Here is a 20012-nt window from a genome sequence, read left to right as displayed (position 1 = left end):
ATGTGACCTATTTACAAGCCGACAATGTTTAAAACCACATGCTGGTGGGGAAGCAGTCATTTGGTTAACACCCTCTGTTTTGACTTGTATGACACAGCTTTCTATCTCTAATCCCCCTGGCACTTTGGTTTTAGGAGCCAGAAGTTTAATTCATGAGGAATCATTTTTATCTGGAGGATATGTACAGGTTTTGTTCTAGCAAGGTGCTGAGTTTATTATGGTCTTTTCATCCAGTATTTATGGTGAAAAGAGAGTTGAGGCAAGAGAGAAGTGCTAGTCATCTTTGCAGCTGCACACTAAATTTGTTTTGATCAGATTGCACCAGACCTGTAAATTAGGGCAAAACCTTTTTTATTTACCAAACTTAGAGATGTGAATCTGAAACATGAAATATTGTAAGTGTAAACAAAACAGAATATATTTAAAAATTAAATCAAAAGAGTGGAGTGGTGCAACACAGAAGCTGGATTATATACTGTAAATGTGAGATCTCACAGAAATCACAAACACAGGGAATTGCAGATTTTTTTTACTCTGTACTCGGGGAGACCTAGAGATGGCAAACTTCAGATTTCACTTTGTTTAGCTGTGTGTGCAATGCTTGTGCAACATTTATTTAAAGAAGGTATTTGAATAGTAAAAAACATGATAAATGCATAATAGCCTGAAAGTCGAAGTGATCTGAATCTTTAAGACTTAATAACTGGAAGAACAATCAGGGACCACCTTGCAATATCCTATACTCTTGATCATGGTTATTTACTTTAGTTTATTCATTTTTTTTCCAATACAGGGGAACTTTTCTCCCCTACAACCTTGTAAATGTATTAAGCACACAGGGATTGCTGGCCTTGTCTCAACTTTAAAAGTCTGCCAAGTTGTAAGAACTCTGAGTTTCTGAAGGATAGATGCCTCCCACTCAGTTGTAAATCTTTAGTCATAAGTCCAGCATCCTCTTCTTTTCTTGAACTGAGGCTGCAGTTTAACACTGTTTGATACAACTACTTCAGAAGTCAATCAATAATGAAGTTTCGATCTTGATGAGTGGACTTAAAACTGCAAAAACTTCCTGTGAACAGAGGTGTCTGCTTTTTTTACATGTGGACTTTCTAAAGCCCAGAATCACACGAGGAATTCCCACCTGCCTGGAACACACTTCCATCCCTCTGATGTAAATATCTGTCTAAACAGATAAAGGAATCTAAATTGCTCTGTGGGGAGTTTAACAGAATACACTATTTATTCCACAGGTACATTTGCTTCATTCCTGGAGCCAAGTTCACAAGGAGTGTCACCTTTTTCTGTGTCTGAGCCACATATTTAATTGGCCTCTGCTGTTCTCTAAAACTGACATATTTGTGAGCATCTTTCATTTGGGCCTTGCATCTAAATATATGTCTCTATTGTTTTTGGGTCCCTTAGAAAGGTATGAAAATATAGAGAGGATATTTTAACTTAGAATTTACTGCATCTAATGTCCCCTGAGACATCCTTGAGTGAAAGAGGACTTCTGCTTGTGTTAAATACTTGAACAGGCATAGCAACCTCAAGAGTTATATCTGTTTCCTCTGCAGTGAGGTCATGATAGCTTTTCCAGGCTACTGTGTTGTTTTAGAACAGAGACTGATAAGTAAAACACCATAGAAATATAAACTTTTGAACCATAAAACTCTTTATAGCCTGTCTGAATACTGTTAAGTTGAAGTTAAGTTAATGGAGTCCTTTTCTACAACAATACAGTATGAATTTATACAGTATGATTTTTTCTTACTTAAAACAGAAACTTTAAGTTCTAAATTACCACTAAGGAACAATGTTATGTGTGTGAATCCTTTTGCAGTAGCATAAAATGGTAGTATAAAAAGTGTGTTTTAGACATCAATGAACTGAAAATAATCACATGACTCATCTAATGGAAATTGTGGAAGGTGTTTCTCATTCACATGTTCGAGCTTCTGATTACAATGGATAGATGTGTCAGCATGTATAATCACAGTTCAAGAATGGCATGCTGGCATGTAATATCTGAATTCCAAACTACACCTACCTACATATTTAAATAAACATAGAGCTACTGAAGGAAAACAGTGGAAAATTTAATTGAAATTACTACCTTGCTTCTCACAATGCTAGATGCTCAATTTTTTGTTTTACTTTTTTTTGTTCTATGTCATGATGTGTAGGAAAACTTCAAGAGTGTTAAGAACCCCAGAGGAATTTAGATTAAACAATATTTTTGAACTGATGTTTCTATAGTTACTATGTAACTATTTCATAATTCCCAGACTACCACTGTTTGCAACCAGTACAGGCTTTTAGGCAACTAAAAGGCATACTGATCACTCCCCTTCAAAATAAAAACTTCCAATTTATCTCTCTAGCATATTCTGTTTTTCCTTCTACCTCAGAGGTTCTATAAGGTTCTTCTTTCTACTGAGGATTGTGAAGAGTTATTATATAAAAATACATTATCATAAAGCTTCAAGAGACTTCTCACAAAAAGTCCTACAAATAGCAAAACAGCACAACATACACATATATGATTATAATTATATGATATTGTAATTATAATAATTATAAATAGGACATAGAAGATTAGAAAAGCCAGCTCTTTAAAGAGGTTGTTTCAAGCTTTAGGAAAATTCAAGAAATGATGACTGAAATGAAATGAAATGGAGAATGACTTTAAAATAAGATTTGAAGAGATCATGGTATAGTGACCTACAACCTGCAGGGGGAACTTGTTTTTCATCCTTAAATCACCAGAATAAACACAATGAAAGAAAATGTTCAGCATGGAATACAGAAATACAATTACAGACAAATGTTTACAGACAGAATGTAGCAAGTACAAGACAAGAAATCATTACACAGTTTGCTTCAATCCAGCATGTGAATGCAATTTTCAATTCCTTGCATTTATTTATACTGTACTTTTCATACCAAAGAATCTCAAAGCACTTTAATTATAGGAAGGGAACAACTTCATTCACCACTGAAGCGCTGTAGCTGCAAGCTGTAGCTGAAGTGTTTTGCAACAGCCATTTTGCTCCAGTAGCACCACTATACAAGAGATCAGTTAGAGAAGTGACCAATTATTTTACCAATTGAAGAGGCGCTTGGGGAAGGTCAGACTGTCCTTTACTCTTTTGAAAAATGCCTTGTGATCTTTAATAACCAAGTAGTCATGACTTCAGTTTAACATCTCGTTTGATAGGAAGCCACCTCCTGCAACAATATCCCATGTAACCATACTGGGGGATATCATTGTCTGGAAATTCTGGCCCTTTGGGAAAATTGTCGCCAACTGGTCCTCCAATCACTTGGCAGCAGAAACCTGATTTTACTAAGATGCCTGCCATCCTTACACTGGAGAGGGCTACCCTTGCTTAGTTTCTGAGCTCCTAACATGATCAGGATAACATGATAATGATAAGGAATTAATAGGTCTTGCACTCTTTATGATCAATGGTACTTGAATGCCAACCAGTATTACGTGATTAATTCATTTAAAAAAACAGTCTGGAAAAGAAAATGAATGTAGAAGTTTCCAGTTTTTCTAAAGTACATAATTAAATGATAATTTGATTATTAATAAAGCATTTCAGGCAGTTATCTCCTGTATTGCTACAAGAGTTGATTGCAGTAAACAATCAACCTTGTCACTTTGCTTTATGTACAGAGTGGCAAGCTTGGTCATTGTAATAAAAGTTTTTTTGAGGAGATAAATAAGAGTCATTGAAGGCCAAATCTGTTTTGACCAGTGACTAAAACCAGCATTGAGAGTCAATGAACCTTGGGGATTACCTGTTACAGGGTGGGTGATGTGTGTAGGTGGAGCTCTGGGGACAACAAGGCATTTCTTTTTGATGCAAAGGAACATGGTTTATTCCATGCTGAAAAGAAAAGGAAGGAAACACAACATTTTGGATGTGGAGTCTTCTTCAGGTGTCATTTCCTTTTGATTCCAGGTTACATAATGCACTTTAATATGGATAACATGGTTACTGGCATTCTGGGAAGGACTGGTACCAGGCCTCCCCAAGGCATTCACAGACTGCTTGAATTGGATTTAACAGAAATGTTCTGCTTCACTGGGATTCAAAGCAGGAGCCCACTGACCTGATTCTGCCCTCCCCCCTGAGTCACTCCCTCCCCGCAGGCACAACACACTCTCTCTCAACATCCCACACAGACACTTAAACACCCCCCACCCCCACTGCCTGAAACCTGCCAGTAAACAGCCTGAAAAGCTGTTTTGTTTTCATTGCCAGTTGCAGTTGTCTCAAGCAAGGAGTGATAGAGAAGAAAATTGAGTGAAGGGGGAAGGAATGGAATCTCAATAATACCAGTTGGAACAGGCTGAACCAGTGTGGTCAGGTGGACAGAGGCAGTCAGGAAAGTTTCTCCTTTTCTCTACAAAGCCAAAATACAAAGTCACTTTAACATCCCAATACCACCCACTCTGCCAAGAACGTGATACAGACATACAATTAGCCTTCACAGTAAAAGCTTATTAGCAATACCATACAACGTCACCAGGAAGTAAGCTTTTAGAATATACAATAGAAATGCATTTGATGGAATGGAAAAAATGTATTAATAATAGTTAAACAAACAAATAATGAGAAGTTGGATTGCTCTGAAATGAGAATTATGAACCATCACTTGCTATATTTTTTTCTATCTTGAATTCATTTGCAAAACAGTCACAACACCTTATAAAGGGCTGTTGTTTTCCTACATGAAAATGTAAAAAGATCAGTTACCCTATATAACCTAACTCAAAGTTGCTTATTGCTGTCCATGTACCACAGCACATCCACACAACCCCCACAGCACATACTAGCAAAACAACCACAGAAAGATATTGCTTGATGAATCACTTTGACCAATTACCTTCTAGCAACAAAACTATCAAATCAGTCTCTAATCTCTAAGACACTTTGACTAAGTTTAATATCTTCAAATTAAAAACTGCCTGATTTGCCTTTTTAAAAATCAGTATTTTCAGTATACATTCTTAGTATGATATTCACAGATATTTAAAAGTCTCTACTACAGACTGACCATTAAATATTATTGGCTGAAAAGGTTGCCCATGGTCAGATTAAATAGTGAACATGAGCTCTTTAGTTCTGGACACATTTATTTTCAGTGTACTGGATTGCCACCAATTTTCAAAAGAACTGATGCACTCCAGGTAAATCCCACATATATCATGTGTATATTTAACATCTGCATATATTAACAACACTACTCTGAATTTTTGTAGTTTTGAGAAGAGATATGGTGACAGTACACAACCCTGGGAAGTACCTGTGTATAAAGCCAATTCATCTGAAAATATGAATCAGAGGTTCTGAGGTCTACCTGTGAGGAAGTACCTAATCTAGATTTCAGTTTAATTGTATGTTGCATAAGCCAGGATTGTATCTAAATTTTTTTGTGAACTCTTTGCTGCTTCAAAGGTTTTCACTTCCTCACTTATTTTTGTCATCTGTCAGTTTGACAGGTTTGCTGACCATATCTTAATCAGATATGATTTTATATATACAATACATACATTATTTTATTAAATAATCTGATCACAACCAATGACCACACAAAACACTATAATACCTCATTTCCTGATATGTGGATAAACGTTAGTGTAACGAAAGCATTCTTTCAGGACCCTATGCAGACGACACAATCTGGGGAGGAGTGAGGAAAACACGGGGGAAAAAACATGCAAGGGGGCTGGAAGGAAAACAGGGGGTGTGTTCGGGGGAGGTGTGGCCGAGGCAAACAATCCAAGGCAGTCCAAGGCAAATCCATAAGTGTAGCAAATGTCCAAGACAGGGTAATCCATCCTGACAGACAAACAGAGTTAATAGCCGGAGCGGGATCCGGCGGAGTGTTGGGGGAATAAACAGGGAGCAACGGGACCAGACACTCCCTCATCCTGGACTCAGAAGATCAGGACGCCGTGATGAAGCCTATGCCGTCGAGTCGCTCCTGGAATTGAGGGTAGAAAGGCTTCCGGGCGTCCATCTTCCGAAGCTGAGCCCCGATAGGCAGGAATGTCTGGTTTATATAGCACAGGGGGTTAGAACCGGAGGCAGGTGCGGGAGATGAGTAATAAACAAGGAAGGGCTGGAGCATCCTTAAGAGGAGGGGTTTACGATCGTGACAGTTAGGATGCTTTATAATTGCAGAAAGGTCCTTGGAAATTATAACTTTTCAAAAGAATCCCCAGGGGAGTCCCCATTACCTGTAAAGCACTTTAAGGGAATGCACCCAGAAATTATTATTATTATTATTATTATTATTATTATTATTATTATTATTATTATTGAGGCATTGCTAGTGCTCTCAATGTCACTTGTATACTGGAATTCACTCAGTGCTAGAAGAGCAGAGGGGGTGCTAAGAGTACAGTTGATGTTTCCTACATAAAAATGTAAAACGATCAATTGGGAAATAAAATCAATCACCAAAATTGTTTTTCTCTTTTACTCTGATTAAATTTAGAGTAAATCTAATTTGTAAGTGACATTCTATAAATGAGATATAGAATTTGAAACTGTGACCTAATCTGGACTCATACTTCCTCCATATTTGACATAGTAAGCTGGTTGTGGTGTCATTTTAAAACTCCTTAATATATATATTTTTTTATTTATTGGTTGTATGAAACATTCTCTTAAAAATGGAAAGTTAAAAATTAAAACTATTTCACATTTAGTATATTTTCATATTAGATTTCATTTTTTACAAAATCCTCTACAGTTTTGGCAAGATTAATTTGTATAGCTTAATTGGTTTTAAAGCTCCAAAGTCAATCTTTTTGTCAGGATAGAGTAATTTGAAGAAAATTATAAGCCACTATAAGATTACCAAAAATCAGCATGCCCTTTTTCCCCACATTTAAGTTTTGAACAAAACAATGGAAAAAATGTTTTGTTTAAATGATTGGAAACACGAGGGAAGATGTTAGACAACTCAAGACATTTTGTTTTCATTCCAAAAATAGTGAGAAAAGAAAACATCAACAAGAAGGGTCTTTCATATGTTTCACAAAGGTGTTCTGGATTACTAAAATTATAATTTATTAAAATCAGTTGTGCAATTGTTTCATTTATAAGATTCCCATGTTGCCCTAAATTCAGCTCTTTACTGTGCCTGGAGTATAGACCACTGATGACCACCAAATGAAATTGAGGAAGGGATGAGAAACCTAGATAAGATTTGGTGTTTAAGATGTGAACAACATTTCATATAATGAAATGACAGTTGTATAACAGTTTTCACACAACAGCAAAACTGTTCTCCTGAATTACAGAGGAAATTCATTAAAATGATGGATAGATGAAAATTTTGATATTCCGTGTCTGATGAACAGAATGCCACCCACAACTAAAATTTAGATGTTCCCTTTAGCTAAACATATAACATTCTTTTATATGGAACAACCCATCTCTCTTGAAAAGTGTTTGTGAACATTTCAAAATTACACCCACAGTATTTTGTAACATTAGTATAGGACATGAAAGCAAAGGATGAAATTGGTATCAGCATAATTCTACATTTATCCCTTTAGCTTTCTTTCTATGTTAAGAAAGTTAACTCAAGACATTCAACTGCTTCCTAGAGCATGTGTCCTACTGTATATGTAATGTCTCACAATCCCACAGCACCCTGGCAGAGCAAGTGATGTAACATCTACATGATAACTTTTAATGATACACAAGTAGCTCATATGGTGTGGCTTTATCTCCAAGGTACTCAAGAAAATAGAATCTATGTGAAAATAATTGAACAGTCTGTATTCAGTCAGAGGTCTTGTATTGGTTCATTTAACACAGATGTTACCTAACAAAAATGTCATGACCAAAATATGAGATGTCATTTTCAAAATGTGAATTTCCTCATTTAATTGACACCAATTAAGATGAACAAGAGCTAATTGGTTTTCATTCAGTTATCAGAACACTAATAATCTAATCAGTACCTGTCCATCTATAAGGATCACAGCATCTGTAATTGTATTTCAGTTAGCAATATACATCCTTATAATTAAAATATTTATTTTCATCAGGGCTCTTCTGGGACTGAGTTAACATTACCTCTACCACCTGTTTTTTTTTTTTATTTGAGGAGAAATATCCTGTGTTAGCTCTGAAGGACAGCTCTTCAGAGTTTGCAATTGACATTAATAAAGGACACTCAAACTGAGAACAGATTTGAAAGAAGTGAATCCATTTTGATTTAAAACTTCTAAGTAGGCAGGATGACAAACCCTTTTTACTCTGTTATAATTGTATCTCAGTCAGTAATTGTATCTTATAAGAGCAAAGCAACAAGTAATAGGTTTACTTTAATAAGTGACACCTGAAGAAGGCTCCACAGCCAAAACATTGTGTTTTCTTTCTTCTCTTTTTAGCATGGAATAAACCTATTACTTGTTCCTTTGCAGACTACACATGCTGACACAGCTACCCACTGGTCAGTGGAGAAGGGATACGTTAGTACAGTTAAGTGAATCTGCTTTAAAACCTGCTGGTTTCCAAACCCTGACTAAGTACTTTTGGGAACCACTATGTTAAGGAGTTAAAAGTCTATTTAAAGCAAACACCATTCAATTGCAAATTTGATTTGTAATGAAACATTGTAGTTAACTTTTCCGCATAGCATCAGTCAGAAACATTTCAAATAACCATTTTTACACTGCCTTCCATTTATTGTGCCCAAACAAACTAAAACACTTAGTTGAGTGGCTTAGGTTTTGTAACTCTTAAACCTCCCTTTCTGAAAATAATTTAAATGTAGTTACTAGTCAAATTTAATCATTTGAAAGTAGTATCCTAATATGATAGGATTCTTTTACATTTTATAAAGAAAGTAAGAAAATTAAAGAAGATAGTTGTTTCAGAATGGAATTTATGGTATATTTACAGCTCTCAGCAGAAACAGAATATAATGTACACAAAGATTGCACATAATTGTTTTGAGAGATTTTTTGCAATGAAAACACAGATGCTTTTACAAATGGTGGTTTAAAAGCTTTTTTCTGTACACCATCCAGCTGAAAATAATTCAGGCTGATTTCCCTATTAATAATTTATCTCATGGAGAGATGCATGGTTTGTATTTATACATTCAGCAGCTGTGTTAGAAACATTTCAGTAAAATGAACATGCTTTTAAAGAAATTCTATTGTATTGATCACAGCAACTAAAAACATTAATAATAGTCAATAATTCTTCACAAAGTATTTACAAAACACACTCTAGAATGTTTGAAAACAGCATTATTTTTGTAAACACATATTTGGCTGTGTACAGAAAACTTTAAACTTTAAACATTGAGTATGCATGTTGTATTGTAAACTTTCATTAAAAGATTAGCTATTTTATTATTAATTTGTTCTATAATCAATATTTTCATACTTTTCATTTTTCTATAAAATTGAATATTTTTTCTATTTTTATATTTTTCTATAGATGTAATAAATGTGATTTTGTGGCTTTGTATTTGATACTGTTCAAATTACATTCTTGAAAGGCCATTTTGTTTGTCATCTCTGATAAGGAAAGGGGGTAATTAATGACTGAAAGCATGTGGAAGCAGTCTAGCCACAGGCACTATGATTTAATCCTGGGCAAGAGCCAAATTTGCCACTTCTTCTATACAGTACCAAAGAAGGACAGTTGCCAACCCTGTTGTTTGAGTTATTCACTTGGGAATTAGAATTACAAATATAAAAAACACTGAGACAAGGGATCATTGACCAATGTCTACAGGTCTCTCTCTATCATATATATTCTACTTTATAGTAACATTTTCAAAAGAAAAGCAGAGCTGTGCTACTTCAATGAAGTCTCAAGTCAGTAGAAGTGGTAAGTGACATGACATGAGACATTCTCAATACACCAGGCCAGTCTGTGGCTCAAACCTGAAGAAGGCTCCACGGCCCAAACTTTTTTTTTCTTCTTTTTTTCATCATGGAATAAACCTATTACTTGTTCCTTTGCAGCCTACACATGCTGACGCAGCTACCCAACTGAACTACTACAGTCTGTGGGTTGTTCTGCCAGAGAAGCTGTACCTTTTTGGAGTTCATTTGCAGCTAATAATAATCCACCAGCTTTGTGGAAACTCAAGAAAACTCAGCATGACATGTGGACCATGTGTTTTAAGTGATTACTTTCAGTTTCCAGTCTGTGACTGTTTTTTGTCTTCTAATGGGAAGAACTTCACCAATTAAAAACCCAGTTTGCAGGCAATAAAATTATGTTTAAAGGCACATATGTCACTCTTAGGCAGATGAAACATAAATCATATACTCAAAATATATAAATCATTTTTACATTGTTGAGTAAAAAGAAACAAAAAATGAATATATATGTTTCTTATTCAGCTTCTCAATTATATGGACTTCAAGAAATATCCATCCAGGTGGCACGGTGGCACAGAGGCTAGCATTGCTGCTTGACAGGCAGGAGTCCCGAGTTTAATTCTAGACCTGGGATGCTATCTGCGTGGAGTTTGGATGATCTCCCCATGTTCGCTTGGGTCTCCTTCAGGTGCTCCAGTTTCCTCCCACAGTCCAGAAACATACAGGTAAGTCAATTGGCTTCTGAGAAAATTGGACCTGGTGTGAGTGTGTAAGTGTATCTGTCTGCCCTATAATGGACAGGCATCCTGTCGAAAGGCTGTACCCCGCCTTGCCCCTGTTGCTTGCCAGGATAAGCTCCATGTACCATGTATTGGGTAAAGTGGTTAGAAAATGGATGGATCCATACAGTGCAAGAATGTTCTCAGAAAGTATTTCACTTTTTTTTCCCTTTGACATTTAACGTGTACATGGATTATTTAATTCATTTTACATTTACTAGTTTGGTATTTTTCCATTTTCTAACTTACCCTATTAACTGATGCTTCACCTTTCTAAAAAACTCCATGAACAAGATAAAAGCTGAAAGAACTACCTTGACTGATTTGACTGATGTGATTGAAGACTGATGTGTCTCAAGCTTAACCACACATTCTGTTTGGTTTCCCTTACTGGAAAATTGCCAGGCATGATGCTTATTAAAATAATGAGGTGATGGCTTTGGAAGTTGGCTGTCTGAAGCTAATGAATGGGTTTGTGTTAGAACTCCAGTGACAATTAAATTAGATTGTGAGTAAAACACAGTGGGGTGGATGTGGTTTGTTTAACTAAAGACAAGGGCAACACTGGAAATTGTTTCATTCAGTGCCCACAAAAGGCAGGGAAATGCATTGTTATTCAGCACAATGGATTCCATTGTGCTGGACACAGTGAATTCTTGAGGAGGAGAACTCAGCAGGTGAGCTCTGCAACAAAGGATGAGTATGGACATTACACAAACATTGCAACTGCATGCCTTTTAGCCCCAAATGGTACTGCTACCTTGAGTAACTCATAGAAGATATATTCTATCCATATGTGCAATTTATGTTTCTAGTTAAATAACACTGTAATATTCAAATATGGATGGTGTATTTCTAGTACTCTATATGCATATAACATAATACTATTCAGAAAAACATAGTTATAATTCACACTAAAGATGGTTTATGGGGTTAAATATCTCTTGTGCCAATTTATGAACAAATGATCAGAAACATCTTAAATCATATACCTGGGTGTAAATACGAATGACTCACATTTTCCTGCCTTTTCTATTGATTTATAGTTTTACAGATTATTAGGGTATGTCAGTATGACAGTCCAAAATTCTATTGAAATTCGTTCAAGGGTGGGGAAAAAATAGCTTTCAACAATTTATCCTTTTTCCATCGTCAAAACTTTTGTGCTCTTTCAACCTACAATTGAGTTGTTCTTCCCCTAGTCGTTCACACCCCAGACCCCAACCCCCACCCTGCTTCCCAAGTACAGATTTAGGCTGACTCAGCCGCGGCATATCAATTCACAAATGGAGCTCCACCTCCCTTTCCCGTAGATACCAGTTCAATTTCTCCCTCTCCTCGTCATCTTCTTCTCAAGAGGTGTACAATTTTAAAGATTCACCGTGGAGAAAGCTGCTGATGGCGGTTTTTGGATGGAGGTCTAATAACCTCTCGGTTTACAAGCAAGGAATTTTAAAGCAGCAAGAGAAAGCTTCAGACCGCCCGCAGGTTCGGTTCAGGAAGCATTGGCTGTTGCCAAGCGAATCTGGGAAACAGCAGGTAAACAGAAATGAGACCGTTTAAAACTCTCCTAATTGACTCATTCACTGACTCTGACTGGACTGCGCGGTGACTACAGGACCCCGGTTCAGACTTGCTAACAATGAAGGAAAGATTGCAGGATATGATTAATTGAATACAAAAGCATTTACAGTGAATATGTAATTCAGTATAAATTACGAACAAGAAGAAATGCGACTTTGTGATAATTATAGGAGTTTATGAGTAAAATGCTGGTTCAGATTAGTAGTTAGACGTACCATGCCCTTTTCACATAGTATCGTGTTTGTAATTTTTGAGGAATCATGTATATTGGCAAGCAAGCACGTGTCTTAAGAGAATTGATCCAGACGCGAGGAAAGTACTGTAAATTATCCTCGCTTTCTTCGATATTTTCCCCAAAACATCGATAACCTTTAGTGACGTTGAAAAAATGTATTCGAAAAACGTCTGTGGCGGTACAGTCATTATTTTGTTTTACCATGAACAAAAAATTGTATTTTGATGAAGCGGTACTTTTACAAAACACATATTGTTTACTAAGTATCAGGGGTGAAATACGCTAGTAACATAGATTTATTAATGATAAACTTTAAACTGATACAAAAAGTGACACTGCGTTGGAATCAGATTTGCACGGTATGTTATTTCCGTTGGATTAGCAAATACAACGACATTCATTCTCCTAGCCTAGTCTCTACTATACGGAAAACCACTTTATTCCAAATACCTTCAATTTAAATAAACGAACACTATTGTAGAAACTTGGAGTCTAAAATCGAAAACGGAGTTGTTGTTATAATTATGATGTGCTATGCAATTGTATGAAGAATTAACATATTTTACAGAAATTAAAACGTAAACATTCCTTTATCTTAGTTGGGAATTAAAATTCTGAAAACAATCATTTGGTGTACCTAACACTTAATCTGGAATCGAGTTTAGCACCGTTTTCACTAGATTAGAATACATAGTGTTTTTTTTTAATTAACGTGTGGTACCATTTTCTTAACCTTTCTAAATTAAATTTTCTGAGGCTAAAATCACCATACATTTTTGACAACACGGGTGATGGACAAATCGAAATATAACATATAGGATATAAGCATTTTGAGTAAGAAACCGTTTTAGTTCTAAATGAGAGAGAAATAAATGAGTTCAAATTACTTGTCTGAGAAACTTCACGTTTGAGACATTGGCAGAGAAGAGGGAGTGCCTTTCTGTGTAGTTTAACAGCAGGCAGGGAAAGAACCGCTTCCTGTGCAAGAAAATCAGTAGCTGCAGAAGTTACTGCAAGACATTACCTGCAGGGACTAATTGGAGGCTGAGAGTGAACCCATTTTAACGGTAAGTAAATGTTGTTCAAGTCATGAGCAATGTTTGGTGTAGCATCTAGGTTGCTTTCTCCTTTGTCGTTCAGCCACCGGCTTCTGGAATTTGTTGTTGACCGCAGTTCAGTAACGGAGAGGAAAGTCTGCTATGAGGCGTTAGTGGCGGGTCTAAGATAAGACAATATCCGTTTAATTTCTGTCGTACGTATTGAGACTTCTACCACTGCTCGAGTTAAAAGGCTACAAACCTTTCTGTAGCTACGTCCATCGTCGATTTTAAACTTCTTCTTGATTTAAAATAACAATTAGCTGAGAGAATCGACAGTAGAATCGGTTTTAGGTTTATCGTCAGGTGCCCCCAATCTTGACTTTCTGTTTCAACTAACATTGCATAGCGTGTGACTAGAACTATCCTATCCTCCCCAACAGAGGGTTTCGGTCAAGTCTGTTAAGCGTAGTGAGTATGTCACTGTGCTTCGGATCGCACCTTTATGAAATTTTGTTGCACGTGATTTATCAGGGGTTTCGCTCTTGTCGGTTGCACTCAGTCTTTGCTGTTATTGATATGATCTTTCATTGTGATCTCCACTTGATTTGGTATAAATGTATAAGATATTTAATTGTCCTTCATATAATAAAATAGGTAAAACTTGGGTCGAAGTAGTTCAAATGGGTAGCTGCGTCAGCATGCGTAGGCTGCAAAGGAACAAGTACAGGTTTATTCCATGCTGAAAAGAGAAGAAAGAAACATTACGTTTCGGCCATAGAGCCTTTTTCGGGTGACCTCTGTCGTAAACCCTGTTGCTTTGCAGATCTATTTTGCCTAAAATTTGCTTTTCCAAGTATAAAATTTCCACAGAAAAGCACAGTACAGCAGAATTTATGAAAGTACTAATTTGTATATTGTATATTCGCTCTTTGTACCTTATTATTATCATGCCATTAAGCCATTAGTAGCAAAACCTATACAAGTTCAAGTTGAAGTTTATTGTCATTATAATCATACATAGGTATATGGTATAACAAAATGCCATTTAGCTAGCTCTCAGACAGTAAGAAAGACAGAGACAACAGGCAATGTGCCAAACAACAACAGGAAACTGGTAATGTGAAAAACAACATCAGTTGTGCAAAATCATACATCAACAGAATGAAATAAAGGATAGAAAATTATGGGGAGTTAACATCTTGACAGGGAGTAAAGCAATAGACCCCTGGGGAACCCCAGTGTTCAGAGTCAGTGTGCCGGGGGTGTGGTTTCCAAGCCTGACAGCCTGGTTGCTGCCTGTCAGAAAGTCCCGAATCCAGTTGCACAGGGTGGTGTCAAGACCCAGTGCACCGAGTTGTTGACTAGTTTCTCTGGAATGATGGTGTTAAAAGCTGAGCTGAAGTCTTGCGTATGTGTTCTTTTTATCCAAATGGGATAGGGCCGTGTGTATGGCAATGGAGATTGCATCATCTGTGGATCTGTTGTGCCAGTAGGCGAATACCTTTAATTGGGATAAATCAATTCCATTGCTTCTTCGCTGTGTGCTTTTTATATTTTTTTCTACAAAATTGTATATATCAGTATATATCAGTATTTTCAAAGAGCTCTGTGCTCAGTTATAACTTCGCAAAAAACACTAAAACCGTCATTTACTTTATTTGCAAGATTTTTTTTTGAATGTTTTTAGACATACAGAGCTCATTTTAAGATGCTTTTGTATGTCATGTATGTAGGTCATATTTTGGTCAGGTTTTGGTGTACTGAAACAGAAGAATGAATAAATTTGTTGTATGTAATATTATAAATTAACAATGAATAGCTTTATTCCATGCTGAAAAGAGAAGAAAGAAAACACAAGGTTTAGGCCGTGAAGCCTTCTTCAGGTGTGAAGTATAAATTGAAGTATACATAGTATGAATTAATTCTACTATGTATCACATTTACTTTGGCGGTCCTGTCATATATATATACTTCCCCTAAGGATACAATTTAAAATACTTCTTAAAGTGTTATGTACAGTATTTCAACTCCCTATTGAAATAGTAAAAATTGTTATTTTATGCATCACAGTAAATGGAAAGTTAATTTTTATTTAGATTTGAAATTGTTACATATCTTAGAATGACTACTGTTTAACTTTATCTCAAAGTCTAGAGAATCTAAGCACATGATCTTACTTTACTAGTACCATTTTAGGTTACTTGGCCTGAATTTTTGCTTTTGTGTAAAAAATAAGAAGTTCTCATTAAGCGTAGGAATGCTTTCTTTGAACAAAATGTCTCAAAGACTGTTATACAACACTTTACAGGCAGCTGGACTCCCGACAGGTCTCACTGCACTGTTTTGAATGTTGAATATGCATATCTTATGTAAAATAATAAGAGAATATTTTGTTTTATACATACATAAAATGTTATACATTTTTATACATACATTTTATACATTTCTCAAGGGTAGTATGTAAAAATTAATAATGATTCAGTTACAAACAATGACAACAATTAAACAAATTTAAATAAAAAATATTTATGTGTTGAAAAAACGTAGTTCAGTTTTCACTCAAGCTAAGTAAAGTGTGCAAGTGTAGAGTATGCATCCTGTGTAGCTAAGATTTTACATTTGGCACTTTGGGATACAAATTTTGGGCAGTGTCCACCTTGAGTCATGATTTTTGACATGACTTTGTGAGCCAGAAGCTTTGCGAGCCAGAATTTTGAACTTTTTTACTAGCTGGACTTTCAAGGGGCTTAAACAGGGAAGATTTTCTGAGGAGCTCAACATGAAGCAGTTGGTGCTGCAGTGATAACAAAGAAGGTGTCTCCTGTTGTGGGCTTTCTCTTATACCTCCATGAAAACAACACTCACATATCTGTATTTATAAATAATAGGGAAGTTCATAGACAAACTGTCTTGCTGAGTGTTCTTTTTTGTCATAAAATGTGTATATGTAGCCCTTCTTAGAACCATACAGTCACAGTACTATTGCAAAGGCTTTTATTGTCAGTTTACCTTTGCAGTTTGTTAGACCAACCCAGAGCAAACAGTTTAGTCATTAGCATTGCAAGGGGAATGTATGTCTTGCAAGTGCTGTTTATGACTGCAACATTCACTCAGCAGGTGGCAAGGCAGAAGATCAGTGTTGGAATAGATAGGAATAAACAGACTGAATACAAAGCAGATCTTTATTTTGTATTGGAATGCTGTAAATGACTAAATGACAAAGTTGGAGACCTGTGCCATGAATGGGTTGAAGAACTGATTTCCTCTATTATTGCAAATGTTTGACACTGAATGTTTTCTAGCTCTTCAACCAAAATCTGATATCAGATGAAGGGAACTTGAGTGAAAAAATAACACATTTTTATACTTATTTCATTTATTTAATGAACAAAACCAACTGGCACTGCGTGAAAAAGTAATTAGTTAAATCAACCCAATTAAAGGGATAATTAGAGTCAGCTGATTGAACACAACAAGGCCTGATTACAGCCAGCCCTGCTCAATATAAACCTCACTTACTGTATTTTGACCCTTACTATCAGAGTCAAGTTGCCAGCACAAAGATTCAAAAAGCACATTATGTCACGATCAAAGGATATTCCTGAAGAGATCAGAAAAAAAGTTGTTGATCTCTATCAGTCTGGAAAGGGTTACAAAGCCATTTCTAAGGTTCTGGGTCTCCACTGAACCACAGAGAGCCATAGTCTCCAAATGGAGAACACTTTGAACAGTAGTGAATTTTCTCAGGAGTGGCAGGCTTGCCAAAATTTCTCAGCGTATAATCATCCAGGAAGTCACAGAGGATCCTAAAAAAACATCCAAAGAACTGCAGGCTTTTCTTGCCTCAGCTAAGGTCAGTGTTCATGACTCCACAATCAGAAAACGGCAAAAATGAGCTTCATGGGAGAGTAGCAAGGCGGAAACCACTGCTAACCAAGAAGAACATAAATGCTCATCTCTCATTTGCCAAGAAGCATCTGCATGATCCCCAAGCCTTTTGGGAGAATGTGCTATGGACAGATGAGTTAAAAGTGGAACTTTTTGGACGACATGGGTCCCATTTTGTGTGGCGTAAAGCAAACACAGCATTCCACAGTAAGAACATCATACAGTCATCCGTCCATGAGCTGAAGCTTAAGCATAGTTGCAGCAAGACAATGATCCGAAACACAAAAGCAAGTCCACATAAGAATGGCTGAAAAGAAGCAAAATTAAAGTTTTGGAATGGCCTAGCCCTAGTCAAAGATCAGACCTAAACCCTATAGCGATTCTGTGTAGGTCCCTGCCTGATAATGCAACTCAAAAGGTTCCCAAAGGTTTATATTGGTGTGGATGAGGTGCTTTATGCTTACATTTGCATAATCTTCTATGTTCACTGGTATGCGTCTAAATTAGTACTTTAACGTTTTTTGGCAATCATCAGTTGGGATTGTATTTTTAACTACGCATTTAAAACAAACCTTTTATCAGCAAGGCCACAATGCTGAATGCAAGAGGAAAACAAGAGTATATTAAACAAGAGTAGCTCAAGTCTATTGTAAATGCTAGCAACAAGATAAAAAAGACTATTGATGAAGTACATTTTAAAGTACTATTGATAAAGTACTTTGCTCCTAAGCATACAAAATTATATTCTAGGGTCTCTACCTGATCAAACAATGTATATTGAGTTGCAGGTAAATAGTTTGAGATGATATGGGTGTGAAGTAAAAATGGTTTGGCCAGTGGTAATTACATTATAATTAACATTTAATGATTACGATTTAACATTTAATTTATTTAAAAAGCAATCCACCTATACAGATGTGGCAATTGTGTATTAGAGGCTAGTCCTGTGTCGTATAGGTAGCAGTTAAGGTATAATATAATATAGGTATTATATTAAGACTGAGTAAGACCTTGGATAAACCTGTTTCCACTGCTGACGTAGTGGATGAAATCAGTAGTACTTATCTCTTGGCCTAATAGGTCGCAAAATTAACAATTGATCAGATCAATTGATTAGTTGAGTGGGAGAGTGTGTGACAATATTAAGGAGGGAAAGCAATATTAAATATTATTTTAATATGATTAAAGTGTACATTAATGCAAAATAACAGTAATAGACAGATTAAAGTAGTTCAGGTAGGTAGCTGTGTCAACATGCATAGGCTGCATTTATTCCATGCTGAAAACAGAAGAAAAGAAACACAATTTTTCAGCTGTGGAGTCTTCTTCACACACCTTAATTTTATTTCCTTACATTGCTCATTAACTTTACAGCATCACAGTACTCTTCATACAACATTTCAGCTGCTCTTACTGTAGACTATTATTTTTACTCTTTTACACCCATGTACACATAAGCATGTTCCATAATTTAATATTGATCTACACTCTTGTAAGTTTTGGGGTAAGTACAGTTTTATTCTGGGAATTTGGAGCTTTCTTGTGGGAGTGCCAGAAGTGCACGTTCTTTGTAAATTGAATGTAAATGGAAGTCTCGTGTATAGCATTAATTAGAAAATAATTTTTCGATTCCGATTCCATTTTGATGTTAGTTACCAGAAAGGGCAAATGTTCTGGAGTAAATAATTCATTACGAAACTACCTTGTGAAACTCAGAATGCTCTTTTTTAAAATAATTTGCGTAGTTTCCTTTCTGAGACTTGCCTACCCTGTCTTTGATCTTTGAAGTTTTTTTTAATGATGAGGCGCTAGATTGTAGAGCTTGCTTTCATCTGCTTAATAGCCTATATTTAGTCCCTTATTTGTAGTTTTGCTTTCCCCTATTTTGAGCATACAAATAAGTTAAATACTCTGAAGTAAAAACATTGACACTTGACTACACTTGTTGGTAAGGTTGGAAAGATAGAAATACTCAACTCTATACAGGTAAACCTGCATTAAAAAAATCCTATTAAACCCTTTTTAAAAATTAAAAAATAACATTTTTTTAATTACTTGATGATAAGAATCAAAAGGCATTTCATTTTTATCTACATTTTATTTTAGTTTTATGCAGAAGGATGCTATCACACAATATCAGTTTTAAATGTTAAGTAACTTCCTGAAAAAAACAACTGTTTGCAGCCAAATACTTTTTGACCAAATTATTAATTTAATATGTTAGATAACATTTAAAAGATGAAAATCATATTATAATATTCTATAATATTGCAAATAAGCCTCCACTTTTTACAGATAACTGATAGCTTTTGATCAGAGCTACTCTTAATAGTAATTATATCTATAAGGTAGGTATCAGAAAACAAGTAATGTAACGCATATATCCCATTTTCAGCCTTAGATTACTTTTAAGAAGGCAGAGGAAATAATGAAAAAAGTGTTTTAGGATCTGTAAAAACCTTCCTGGTAATGAGATAAAAAAATAATACTATAAAGAGCTGTAAAGGTTTTAAAATCCTTTGTCCAGTGTTGCAGATGTACAGTTTTCACCCCTGAGTGACATGATGTCCTTCATACCTGTCATTCCACTCAAGGCATTGTTG

General features: G+C 35.8%; 1 protein-coding gene across 2 annotated transcripts in view; it reads left to right on the top strand.

The window, feature by feature from the left end:
- Positions 1-11929: 11929 nt before the first annotated feature.
- prag1 (PEAK1 related, kinase-activating pseudokinase 1) overlaps positions 11930-20012 on the top strand; it is a 35489-nt gene continuing 27406 nt past the window's right edge. The window contains exon 1 of one of the 2 annotated variants that reach the window (XM_006627051.3): positions 11930-12201. The gene's annotated coding sequence lies outside the window, so the exon portion shown is untranslated. Of the gene's footprint in view, positions 12202-12262; positions 13549-20012 lie in introns of those variants that run through there. The other variant, XM_015338518.2, reaches the window with a different exon arrangement.

Source organism: Lepisosteus oculatus, chromosome 3, assembly GCF_040954835.1.
Source record: "Lepisosteus oculatus isolate fLepOcu1 chromosome 3, fLepOcu1.hap2, whole genome shotgun sequence".
Lineage (NCBI taxonomy): Eukaryota > Metazoa > Chordata > Actinopteri > Semionotiformes > Lepisosteidae > Lepisosteus > Lepisosteus oculatus.
Note: the sequence above shows the minus strand (reverse complement) of the source record. Positions and strands in the feature narration are given on the sequence as shown.